Source organism: Brassica rapa, chromosome A08 (assembly GCF_000309985.2).
Source record: "Brassica rapa cultivar Chiifu-401-42 chromosome A08, CAAS_Brap_v3.01, whole genome shotgun sequence".
Taxonomy (NCBI): Eukaryota; Viridiplantae; Streptophyta; class Magnoliopsida; order Brassicales; family Brassicaceae; genus Brassica; species Brassica rapa.
Window position 1 is genome coordinate 13,844,168 of NC_024802.2, and position 13,492 is coordinate 13,857,659.

The 13,492-nt window shown below is 31.7% G+C and overlaps 1 long non-coding RNA gene across 2 annotated transcripts; it reads left to right on the forward strand.

Annotated features, from left to right (window-relative positions):
• Nucleotides 1-7,553: 7,553 nt before the first annotated feature.
• LOC117127218 lies at nucleotides 7,554-8,863 on the forward strand. Of its 2 annotated transcripts, none has more exons than XR_004450059.1 (6): nucleotides 7,554-7,710; nucleotides 7,796-7,861; nucleotides 7,983-8,076; nucleotides 8,153-8,259; nucleotides 8,338-8,486; nucleotides 8,559-8,863. It is a non-coding gene; the product is annotated as an uncharacterized LOC117127218 (long non-coding RNA). The 2 variants fall into 2 exon arrangements; XR_004450060.1 differs by having other exon boundaries at nucleotides 7,554-7,678.
• The last annotated feature ends 4,629 nt before the right edge of the window (nucleotides 8,864-13,492 follow it).

A 13,492-nucleotide genomic window follows, 5' to 3' on the forward strand; every position in this document is an offset into this window, starting at 1 on the left:
TTGTTCACTATTTCATTATCAAGTAGAAAATAAAATAAGTTTGAAGCATTTTTACTCTATTTTGGAAGAAAAAATGGAATTTTACATTGGAGATGTTCTAAGCTATACATAAATTGCGCAAACAAAAAAAAAACGGATTATACAAAAAAAATTTCCTCTACAAGAGTACGGTAGGCTTCGTTACATATTTGATTTATCAGTAATTTTTTCTCTAATAATATTCAATAAATTTTTTCACGAACCAATACTTAACATAAAAGCATGTTTAGTGGGAACCAATACTTAACATAAAAGCATGTTTAGTGAGGGGGGGGGGGGGGGGAGGGATCGAGGGGAGGGGTTCTTAGGGTGGACTTCTTAGCTTTTTTAATTAAAAGGTAAGAGACGGGTTCTTATATTGCGCTAAGAACCCTACCCTAAGAACCCCCATTAAACTTGCTCTAAGGCAATAGGTTTAAAAACTCAAATCACATCGATTCAATTATTTAATAAGAAACTAGATTTTCGACCCGCGTTAAAACGTGGATTATATTTTTAATATTAGATTTATAAATAAAATGATACAAATTATTAGATTTTTTTCTCAAAGTTTTTAGAGTTGGACAAAATATCTGAATCTGATCCAAAAAATATATTGAATTTGAGCAGAAATTGGTATGAAATCCAAATAGATTCAAAATTTTGGTATATGAAGAACCGGATCTAAATCCGATCCATACCGAAATATTTCGGGTATTCAAAATAACTCAATAAAATTATATATTTAAATATATTAATTGTGCTTAGTTTAATGTACTAAAACTATCTAACATACTAAAAAAATAATCGAAATTATCCAAAATATTTGAAAAATAATTAAAATATTCAAAAATAGTCAAAATACCAAAATACTTATTAGTTCTCTATCTAAGTAGCTAAAAGTAACTCATTTCATGTTTATCTCATATATTTACCATAAGATATTCAAATTTATATACTGTATATTATTTTTATTTTTAGATTAAGGTATATTGAATTCTTGATTTTTTATATAATTTTAAATAGATATTCGAACTCAAACTGAACCCGCAAAAATCTGAATTGAAGCTGAACCAAAATATTAAAATAGCCGAGTGGAGCTTACATATCTAACCTTTTAAATCCAAAACAAAAATATCTGAATATGATCAATATATATATATATATATATATATATATATATATATATATATATTGAATTTGAGCCGAAGCTGGTAAAAAATCCAAACGGATTCAAAATTTTGGTATATGAAGAACCGGATATAAATCCGATCCATACCGAAATATTTCGGGTATTCAAAATAACTCAATAGAATTATATATTTAAATATATGAATTTTGTTTAGTCAAATGTACTAAAACTATCCAACATGCTCAAAAATAATCAAAATTATCTAAAATATTTGAAAATAGATAAAATATTCAAAATACTCATAACGCCAAAATACTTATTAGTTCTCTATGCAAGTAGCTAAAAATAACTCATTTCATGTTTATTTCATATATTTACTACAAGATATTCAAATTTATATAATGTATTTTATTTTTATATTTAGATTTAAGTTATATTAAATTTTTGATTTTTTATATAATTTTAAATAGATATTCGAACTCAAACTGAACCCGCAAAAATCTGAATCGAAGCTGAACCAAAATATTGAAATAGCTGAATGAAGCTTAAATATCTAATTTCATAAACCCAAAATCAAAATAGATCTGAACCAAAATCAAACAGATAGCTTAATCAAATAAATCTAAACCCAATTCGAATAGATGTCTGAATGTCCACCCTAATTTTTTTAGTGATTACGTGAAAGAAAAAGTAATGAAGTTAAGAAAGCTTCAAGTCCCAATTCTCACGTATCTCCTATGCAACTATCTTAAACGTATCGTGATTCCAAGGCATAATCCATTTAAGCCCACAAAAGTAAATATAAGCTCCGTTATCTCGGGCCTATTAAAGTTCTCTTTATACTTGCTGAGCTCATCTTCATAGAGAAGAATATTCGTGCTGGCTACCTAAGAAGAGCCAGCCAAGAACATAGTACGGACTTGTACAATCTGCCCGCATTTTCCTTACATTTTTCAGCCATGTCCTAGTTCTCGTCTTCTGTTCCGGTCAAGTTTCTAGCTCTTCCTTCACATACAAAGAAAATGCATTGCTTTACCTTGGACAACAAAAGTCTCAGTTAACTAGATGACATGATCATCAACGCTTGAAAAACTTTTACCAAATTCAGAATTAACAACTTTCACAGGACATACAATGCACAATTCTAACATCAATAAAGCAAAATGTCAAAAACATGCACAAAATTCAAAGCAACTACTCAAAAGCCAAAGAATTGTCCACATACAGCGTAATCAGTAACCACACAGATAATCTTCAACTAGAATACATGATATGGAATCAAATTACAAATTAAAGCATTGACTCCAATGAGAAAATATATATGCATATCTAAAAAGACGAAGGGTGGATTAAAAACGTAGTACCCGGCTACGAGACACGAGCCATCCTCATACCGTTTCTGGAGCCGAAATGTACAGGGCCGGCCCGCTGCGGAAGCAACCTAAGCGACCGCGTAGGGCATAACGTGTTTCATTTTTTACAGCTAAATTTGTCAATTAATTTTTTTTTTTAAATCACCCAGCTGATTAAAATGCACATTTTAATTTTGGATTAGGGCCTTGCATGCAGAGGCTCGTCAGAAAAATAGGAGAAGGCTTGTAGGAAGAGATATAATGGGTGTATATGGTGGGGTATTGGCCGTCGACAGATTGAAAGTCATAAAAGTTTGACTTGTCGGAGTGGCTACGACATAGAGATGTCGGAGTGGCTACGACGTAGTACGACAGACGGTGGCCGCCGAAAACTGCATCCAAACAGTTTTTTTGTCAATTTTTTTTTATAACAGCATATCTTTATGGATATCAAATCAATGTAACATATTACATGAAACATAAATTACAATTAACATGTTGTTAAGAAGAACTTTTAATAGAGACAACAGTAATACGATGCTTCCTAACGCCTTCGTAGGATAGGCTGATTCGCTAACTTTTTTCCAATTCGTTTTTGGTATTTTACGATCTTTCTTATGGCTCTCAATTCTTGTGAGTAAAAACTGTTTTTCTCTAAAAAGATCATTGGATGCAAACCATATGTTACATCGCAATCCGTGCTGCAGGAGATAACATGTTTTGTTGTAACTGTCTATGGCATTGAAATTCTTTTGCTTTGAAACCAAGAAATACATATCTTTTGTATTGATTCTTCCATTCTCCGTGAATGTGCTAGACCCGGATCCTAAATTCCTTGATCGAAAGACAACATATTTATTTGGAATCTATACTTAATCCCTCCCACTGGTTGGAATTGTTGAACACGAGCATCATGAAAAGTCAAAACACACTAACATCATGAAAAGTCAAAACACTCTTCACGGAAATAACAGGCTCGGCCATAACACAGGTGCAACTCGGTGATGAACCAACAATGAATCAACTCCAATATTGGAGGAAAATACCAGAAACTTGAAAGTTTTGGTTTACTAAACAAGAAATCTCCTAATGAGACATCATAAACTATTTGATTTGAAAGGTGTATAATAATGGTACCTCCTAGTCTCAGATCTGCAAACGGCTTCACATGAATTGGACCTGCATCAATAGATTGGAGACATAAGAAACCGCTTTCCCCAATGTTATTATGATAGCCATCGTCATAACCGCTAGGAGATTAATTGGATCGAACATTTGTCTACTCACTGATAATAATCAACAGCCATTGCAATTAGTTTTTTGTCCATTTCTAGGGTAAAAAGTTGCTTTTATGCTTGCAGTTTTTTTCAACAATTATTTTATTTATATAAAATGTAACATTACACATAAAATAATAAAAATACAACCAAATGCAAATTTAAAATAAAATATAATAGAATTAAAATTTCAAGAAATTTTCTTCTGAACCTTACAAATCCAATCCTCCATGCGATGAAACTCCAAACTTCTTTGTACATTTGTACTATACCATTAGTCAACTTCCTACTTGGATCTATAGAAGTTACTCGAGATTGAATCCAATATAGTGATTTGATCACAAATACCTCAATATGTAAGATTACACAATTACAATGTACACTATAGATAATATTGATTTGTGAAGTTACTCGAAGTATCCTCTTGTCCTCCTCATTAATTAATGCAAGATGAGTCTTGAGAGTGTAATAGTATATCTTAGTGCTCAACAGCAACTACTTCAGATACCTCAATGGACTCGGCTCTTTCTTCATCCATCCTTGAAGATACAATCTCATCTGAGCCTTCTACATTATCAAAAATATGTGGATGTGAGAATTGTGTACATTGTAATTGTGTAATCTTACATTTTTGACGTCCACACTTCTATCGTCTATGTCTATGCCTACTTTCACAAATAGCCATCCCACAAACATTATGGACATAGTCATACAAACATGTTCATATATTTTTCTTTTGCACCTTTTCCATCGGTGTTCAAATTTTTTACATCCACATTGTATCGTCCATGTCCACATATTTTTTTATAAATATTCAAATATTAAAAAATATATCAAAAGTGAATGTTGTAATATAAAGAAAAAAGTTTATAATTTAATGTGATAAATAAAAAAATTATATATTAACCCACAAACTTAAATGTCTCATAGGATTTATAAAAGAAAAATGTCTCAAAAGAAACTCACTTAAAGCACAACAAAGTACAACAAATTCCCGGCGAACACTTCTTCTTTGCAATAAGGGTATAATTGTCCAAATAATATGTTGGTCTCACCAAAATGTGTCTTACATGTGAGAAGTGTCTCTCATTGTAAAGGAAAGATAAAAAGTGTCCTATGATGTAATCAACTCTTCTTAGAGTAAATTTTTCAAAAAGAAAAGAGAAGATCTTTGACATGAAAACAACAACTTAAAGCAACATCACCATCAAACATAGAAATATTTGAAAGCAGCAACCTTTAGAACCAAACCCATATGATTCCTTTCACACTTTTTACCCATTTCTTCTCAGATAAAGTTTTGGTCCAAGATATTATATAAATATAAATATCATACGGTTTCTTTTCCTCTTGTCCTCCTCATTAATTAATGCAAGATGAGTCTTGAGAGTGTAATAGTATATCTTAGTGCTCAACAGCAACTATTTCAGATACCTCAATGGACTCGGCTCTTTCTTCATCCATCCTTGAAGATACAGTCTCATCTGAGCCTTCTACATTATCATTAGATGATGATACAGTCACTTGTGCTTCCTCTTCTGTGAGATGTGAAGTTTCTGCATCTTTTTCAGGTTTCGTTTTTTCAGGTTTAAACTTTGCTGATGTTGTCACGGCTTTTCCATCAGGGAGAGTTGTTTCTGAGATGGCAATCTTGGAAGTGACTGGCGCAACAGTTGCTTCTTGTGATCAACTGTTGGCACAATTCCCTTGGAAGTTGAGTTATCTTTAGAAGCTTTCTCATCTAGGCTCAGTCTAGCGAGGCGAGGAGTTTGAGTTCCTTCAGATTCAGTCTTTTTTTCGCCCGATTTGGAGATTTTGGTCTTGTTGGTGGTATCTATTTGGAAGTAAATAACAATGAGAACTAGTACTTCGTTACAAGGTGAGATCATGGTTGAGAAGAGAGCATAAGTACCTTCTTTAACTCTGTTTTTGGAGGCAGAGGTTATTGATAAAAGCTAGGCATCGGTGTGGCTTTGAAGTTCAAGCTCTTCCTTAGCTTCCTAAGCTCATTTGTTGTGTTTCCTGCAAAAGTACCAAGAGTGTTGGGTATATAAAAAAGTAGATGGAGAACACTATGAAAAAGAAGAGGGTTTAAGAAGACAACCTTGGACTTGGCTTGCATGTTATTAATCTCTTCTTCTTTTGCGTGACTCGTTTCCTCAAGCTTGCACCATACGTAAACAGAGATATGATTACTTTAAAACATGTTTCTGAAGAGAGGACAATCAAGTGGATAGAAACACAAACCTCTCTTCTCTTCTCAGCACGTTGGTCGCATTTGAAACTGAACCTATAATTTGGAAATGCACCAACTTTGCAAGGTTTGCTATCATCTGCTTGCGGGTTACTAAGAAACCATAAAGTTTTATAATTAACATAAATGCTATAAAAGAGAGCCAACATGTAGAAAGGCCACAGGAAAGAAGAGGTGGTAAAAATATAAAGGTGAAACAAATACTTAGAAGACTGAGTATCATCTTCAGATGTTTCATGGACTTGTTTCTTTTGAGGCTTTGCTTTCACCTTGTCCCTGTAACAAAGATAAATGATATGACTTAGGACCAATGCCTATGATAACATCAAAGATCGTATCTACAGGAAATACTCGTTTTCTTGATGAATCAGCTCAAGAATTACAACAATGGAGGATTCTATCACCTGAATCCTCAACTACTGTATCACCTGAGTAGATACGATTGCAATATCTCGATAACCGTCTAATAGACTCTTAGCTAGTATTTATATCTTTTCTCATGTACAAGCACATGACTTAATTTGTATCTGTAAAACTTCAAGCTTCTTTATTGCACTTCGAGCTTCCACTCTTCTTAAGTCTCCTCCTCTCATACGTATGCTTGTACCTATCAATACTCCGAGAGCAAGCTTGCCCTCAAGCTTGTAGTCTGGAAAATGACTCACAAACTCATCCAAACACATCCAAGAATTATCATGCTCCAACGAAATCCTTCAACGCACTAACAATTCCACACCACCATCCTCTCGTACACGAGAAGCGAGCACTTCTTCTGGTTCCACCATAATGTTCTCCAAATCCGTACACGTCGGAGGAATTCTCTGAAGCACTTGGTCCTAACCCAAAGCAGCCTTCAATTGGGAAATATGAAAGACATGATGGATCTTAGACTCTGCGGGTAAACTAAGCGATAAGCAACTTTACCCACACGCTCGGTAATCTCATAAGGACCAAAGTACTTAGCAGCCAGCTTCTGACAGTAGCGCTTAACCACTGTGTTTTGACGAAATGGCTTCAACTTTAGATAGACAATATCACCCACGGCAAACTGAACATCTCTCCTATGTTTGTCTGCCTGAGATTTCATCAAAGATTGAGCTCTAGCCAAATGAAGACGAATCTGAGCCAATATTGCATCACGCTCCTTCAGTGCAGACTCCAACTCAAAGTTTCGTGTGGAACCGTCTTCAAAACGCACCAGCTGTGGAGTATCACGTCCATAGACAACCTGAAACGGAGTTGCTTTCAGGGCCGTGTGGAAAGACGTGTTATACCACAGCTCAGACCAAGGCAGAAACTTGCACCAAGTCTTAGGATGGTCTGATGCAAAGCAGCATAGGTAGGTCTTCATACAGCGGTTCAGTACCTCCAATTGTCCATCCGCCTGGGGGTGAAAAGCGGTACTATACTTCAGCTTAGTCCCCAAGAGACGAAATAACTCCTTCCAAAAATTGCTCAAAAATATTCGATCTCAATCAGACACGATAGTCTTAGGAAAACTGTGAAGACGCGTATTTAAATGGATTCTTGCGAGTTTTGGTGCAGACACGTATTTAATTGCTCCTCTTAGGGGTTTTCTAATATTTATTTTTTCTCCTGTTGTAATTGAATTAGGGCTCTCAAGATAGGAAGACCTTCGATGTTGGTACTAATCTTTTCATTGGAAACCTTGACCCCGTACGTATATATGATATATGGTGGTAACTATATTGTGAAATATTGGTATTTCATTACAACAGCTGATTAGGTTTTGCTTTTACAGGATGTGGATGAATAGATCGTGTATGATACTTTCAGCACATTTGGTGGCATTGCTTCTAATCCTAAGGTAAAATCTTTATTGTTGTTGATAATATATTATCTGTAATCTATGATTAATATGTCATTGTGGTGGGGAAAAAGAATGGCTGTACGCTTAAGAATCTGATGCTCTGAAATATTCATTTCAGATCATTTGAAGTTTACAGACCGGGTGTTGGCTCCAAGTTGTCCCCAGATCTCAGAAGCCGTTACCCTTGCCCAGTGGATCTCCTAAAGTTACACGTGAGTTTTCTTTCTTTCATTACAAACCTCGAGCTAACTAATGATGATGTCTTAAGTTTAATGTTTGTTGTTACAGTCACCACTTAGGCTCGGAGTTAGTAAACGATTGTCTCTCTTGGAAGCAAGACTCTGTTAAAACTTATATGGAATCACCAAGATGCCATCTTGTGTTGCTCTTTAAAGGTGAGTCAGAGTGTCCATAGGGTAGTTATAAACTTTTTAACCGTGCTTGGTTTAATATAGTCTATGTTATGTTTGCAGCCTCAACCAGTGTTTATGTTCGCGAACCAAGCTGGTTTAGACATGCTAGGGACAACGCTTGTACCTTACAAGACATTGCACTGGAAAAGGTCTTTGATTAATCTGGTCGAAAGGCTCTCTGCTCAGACTTTGCCAAGCTAATACAACAGGTAAAAAAGAAACAAAACAAACCCTTACGGTCCTAAGATAATGTCTTCGACTCATTAGTCTTGTCTCTACAGGGATTTGCGTGCTTGCCTTCAGGAATCTGTTTGTCTACAATGGGGGACATGTCACTTATGAACAAGTTGTTGCTTGGAAAGTGTTTGCTGTATCCGATAATGACAATAATAATAATTTGCATTGTCTTGCTTCCTCCTTTGTAAACTGGTCGTTTGTGTAGTCTCATCTCTGATGAATGTATTAGTAAAGGCTAATCAAATTTACATTATAGACAACACTCTTTTTGTTGTTGTTGTGGAAGTGTCTTGTCTCTTTTTTGATCAAATTTTCATTGTGTTTTACATATATATATTTAAGCCTTTAATCATATACTTAAAGAGAAACAAATAATCATCCGTTAAAACGAACTATTTTCAGAACTTCATGCACCTAGCTGGTAAACCTGTCTGATGATTAACAGCAACAATCTCAGAGACATTGTTGCAAAGAAGAACGTCTTGACCAAGCTTAGCACCTGCAGGTTTAAGACCTTTGAGAGAAACCGGAACGTTAAAGAGGTTGAGTGATGGAAGCTTTGAAACAAGAGGAAGTTTCAGGTTCGGTAAGAAGTTTCTAAAATCAGCCATAAACAAAGGAACTTCGAAGTCGGTTTTGTTGTGTTTCACCGCGTTGTCTTTAGCTGCAATGTGAGCTGGCTCCATATCGTTGGTTGAGAAGCTTTGTTGGTTAGGGAAGTTTGGGTAGAGACTAACGTACCTCTAATGTACATCATGTCGACCAAGAACTTCTTCCAAAAAGCTTGCCAACCATTGGTTTTGAGGTTTTCTAAACCTCATAATCAATGATGTAGGAATTAAACCTAAAATAAAAATAGTTTTATAATTTTGACAAATAGTTTTTTTTAAATGATAATAAAATTTGATAAATTCACTAAAATACATTTTAATATCTAAACTATCTATTTAAATTATTATAAAAATTCAGCGTGTAGCGCCGGGAAACCACTAGTAACTAATAAATGTCACTAGCACAAGCATTCAAATACATGCGTTTTAAAAAAAAACGCACACACAATAAATTTACTTTTTAACAATAAAAATAAAAAACGATGGTAAAATAATCTGCACATATTTTTTTTGACTTTCCATTCGAGAAGAAATATATACCAAGACACGTGTATGAATGTATATGCATATCATATTGTACATAATTAGTTTATACTAGAATTTATAACTTTTTTATAAAAAATACTTTGGATTCAAAATTTCTTTTTGAAACTCAAAAATTATGTTTGAAACTATTTTTAATTTTTTTAATATAATTTTTAAGTATTTACTTATATATTTATTAGAATCCTAAATTTCATATTCCAAAAACTCTACTCCACCTCTCAACTCTAAACCCTAAGTTTAAATTAGTTAACTCTAGGAGTATAAATTTTTTTGTACCATTCATTGAAAGTGAAGGTAAAAATGGTTAGTGTAAACATGAAAAATGATACTATGAATGTGGTATTTGTGGCAATTTACTTTCATTTTTAGTCAAATGTTAATATTAATTTATTTATACAGTAAAATATTTTTTGCCAATCAAATATTTTTATTTAAAATATGTTTATTATGTTAATTTAATATTTATATTATTTAACTATATTGTATGTTGTATATTATTATTATTTAATTAATTAATTTATTACTGAATACCGCAAATATATATTGTCATCAATCAAACAATATTATACCGCATTTTTACTTAAAACCGCAGTTGTACCGTACCACACTCTAATTCCGCACGAACCGTAGTTGCACTGTCCCTCACTTAAATTTTATATCGCTTTTAATATCAAACTAGATCTCGATTTGCGCAACCCCGCGGGTATTTGTTTGCAGTTATATATATGTAGATATTTATTTTAGATCATTAATAGTATACATTTTTTAAAAAGTTAATAATATATTAATGTTTATATAACTATTTCAGATACAATAATTTAATAATTTATACTTTATATGTTGTAGTTAATCAATTGTTTAAAACCGTCTTATGTATTTGTTGGTTCTTATTATATATTTATCTTAATGCATTTGCATTTAGTTATTAAAAAAATTATATATGCATAAAATAACATATTTGAAAATTATTTTTTATTTAATTTATGCTAAATTCTGACCCACTTTTCAAAGTTGGATTTCCTTTTTGCAATATTTATTTTCTTTTATTCATTTAGATAATATATTATTTTATAAAGAAAAATATTAATTTCACACATGTAGTATATATAGTTTGCTAATGTTAAGTCGTTTTGTCATCGTATTATATTTTTAAAAAGAATATTTTATATTTATGAAAGCAAATTTATCAATTTAATATAAATTTATCTTTTTTTCTCAACATAATAGTTTTATTTTAATATGACTGAATATGATTATAAAATAGGTAAAAATATAGAATTTATCATTTTATAAACGATAATTGAATATATATTAATGCATAATAATAGTCCATTTTTAATTACAAAATTAGTGGAAATATTTATATAAACTTTTTGAAAATTAAAATATTGTTAAAATATTTATCAACCGATTTGTTAGAATAAACTTTAAATATATATATATATATATTTAAAATGAAAAGATATCATGATTTAAGTAGTCACAAATATTTTATATTATTAGCTTTAATGAAATACATGTTAATATTTATACATGTATTATATAGTTTCCTTAACCATCTTACCAACGTATTATATTTTTGAACATAGATATTTATAATTATGAAAAATATTATATAAATTTATTAATTTAAAATAATATTACCATATTTAGTTCAATATAATAATTTTATTTTAATATGATTGATTATAATTATATAAAAGATAATAAATAGGATATAATTTTTATTTTTATTTTATAGATGATAACTAAATATATTAATGTATAATAATATTTCAAAATTAATTACGAAATTAGCAAAAATATTTACATTTAATTTTTGAAAATTAAGATCCTTTAAAGACTTTATCTTTTAAATTTAGAAATCTCAGTAATATGCAAGATATCTGTGATCCGATGAGTTGAGAAAAATATCATATACCTTGAAAATTACGTGAAACTTGGGTCTCTGAATTTTAACCATGTTCTTGAATTAAGGTTTAATATTCAGTGACACTGCATAGGATAGATGGTGATCCTTAATATACAAGACAGATTTGAACTCTAGTCATGTGAACAACACCTAATGCCTTTGTGTTGAGTTTTTGTTTAATTATCTTCTTTGTTTTTAAAAGTCTTAAACATTGTTACCATTATCCTGTTGGCTTTAAAGCTGGTCGAGCTAATAATGAATACACAGGTTACATGGAGAATGAAGAAGGTGACAAAGGAACTTAACCATATGTGTGTTACTGATTCGTTTGTGTACGTCAAAGTTTGTGGAAGGTGACAAAGGAACTTAACCAATCAACGCAGTAATAATACCTTTGGTACAAAGCATTTTCTTAACAGATGTAATACAATTGTCCATACATGGGCTCTGAAATAGATAATCTAATCTATTCTGTACAATTTTTTTAATAATCTTTAGACATGTTCTTTAGCTACGAGTTATCATTAACTCACACATGAGTCAAACTAACTTTCTTGACTCTTTATCAGGTAATGGCTACTCTACCATCAGAAGCAGAACTGACATGGATGAACAAATGGTGAATGATCAATACGTCATGGTAACTTGTGCCGTTAAGCTGAGAAGATATGGGCGAGAAGATAAGGGCTCTATTCTGTAACCATTGCGTCGGGACAGCAGCTAAAAGTATCTCCTCCTTAGAGTATTCTAAGTCGTAACCCTTACGCCAAAATTGTTTGGAAAATAATCGTATCTTTTGTAATATTTTGTGTGGTCAGTTTAAATATATGAGAACTTCTTATGGAATAAAAAGTGAATATTCGGAAAGTGAAATATTTCTGTTGAAACATATTTTTAATTTTGATTATACTTGCTTTGCAAAAAAAAAACAGCCGGTTTTGAAACAGAGCACACTACGAATGATTAGTATGGTTTTAGATATATGTATGTATAGTTTTATAATTTATATGTATAATGTTGGTCAAAACTTGTTAACCGGAAGTATCCCACTACAAATCTATTATAAACATGTAAATTTATCATATATATATTTATAATGTTGGTCCGAACCGGTTTATGATTAATCTAGTTTTAGATAGATGAATGAATTTATAATGTATGTAAAATTCATGGTCAGAATTGTGAAAATATGATATTTTTTTTTATCAAATGTTTTGAACAAACCGGCTGAATATTTTTATAATGTTAGGTGCGATGGTTCTAATGAGATTGACATTGTAATGTGTTAACGATGACGAAAATGTATGCTGGTTAACCAAACCGGATTTTTAGGCTTATGTGACATTATAGTTACGATTACAGGGAGTATTTTAGTAAGTTATAATGAAGATATAGTTAGAGAATAAATGTAACATGACTTTCTAAGATAGGTCTAATTCTTAAAAAAATCACACATGAATTAAAGTTGTGACTTTTGTTTTAATATATAAGATCTGTTGTCACCATTCGGAGCATTACTTAGTATATAAGAGATTAAGTTGAAAACAACTAGGAATTAATAAATGATTGATGAGAAATGAATTCAAACTTTTGGGTCCCCTGTTTAAGAAATTTCTATACATATATACCATTTTCACTGATTGTATTTAGAGGATGAGTTTTCACTCAGTTAAATATAAAAATAAATATGAAAAATAAGAGAAACTAAAAAATGTCGGAGAGACAAAAACTTCAAAATCAATACTATTAAAACTGAAGGGCATTTTTTGAGGTGGCCTTGGAGTTTTAAAGTATTTACAGATTTCTGCCACTGAAATATGTTTAGTCTATGCTTTTAATTAAATGCATTATTTTTTTCCAGAAATAAAACTATAAGAAAATAAAAATATTGCGAATCAGTTACGATAAG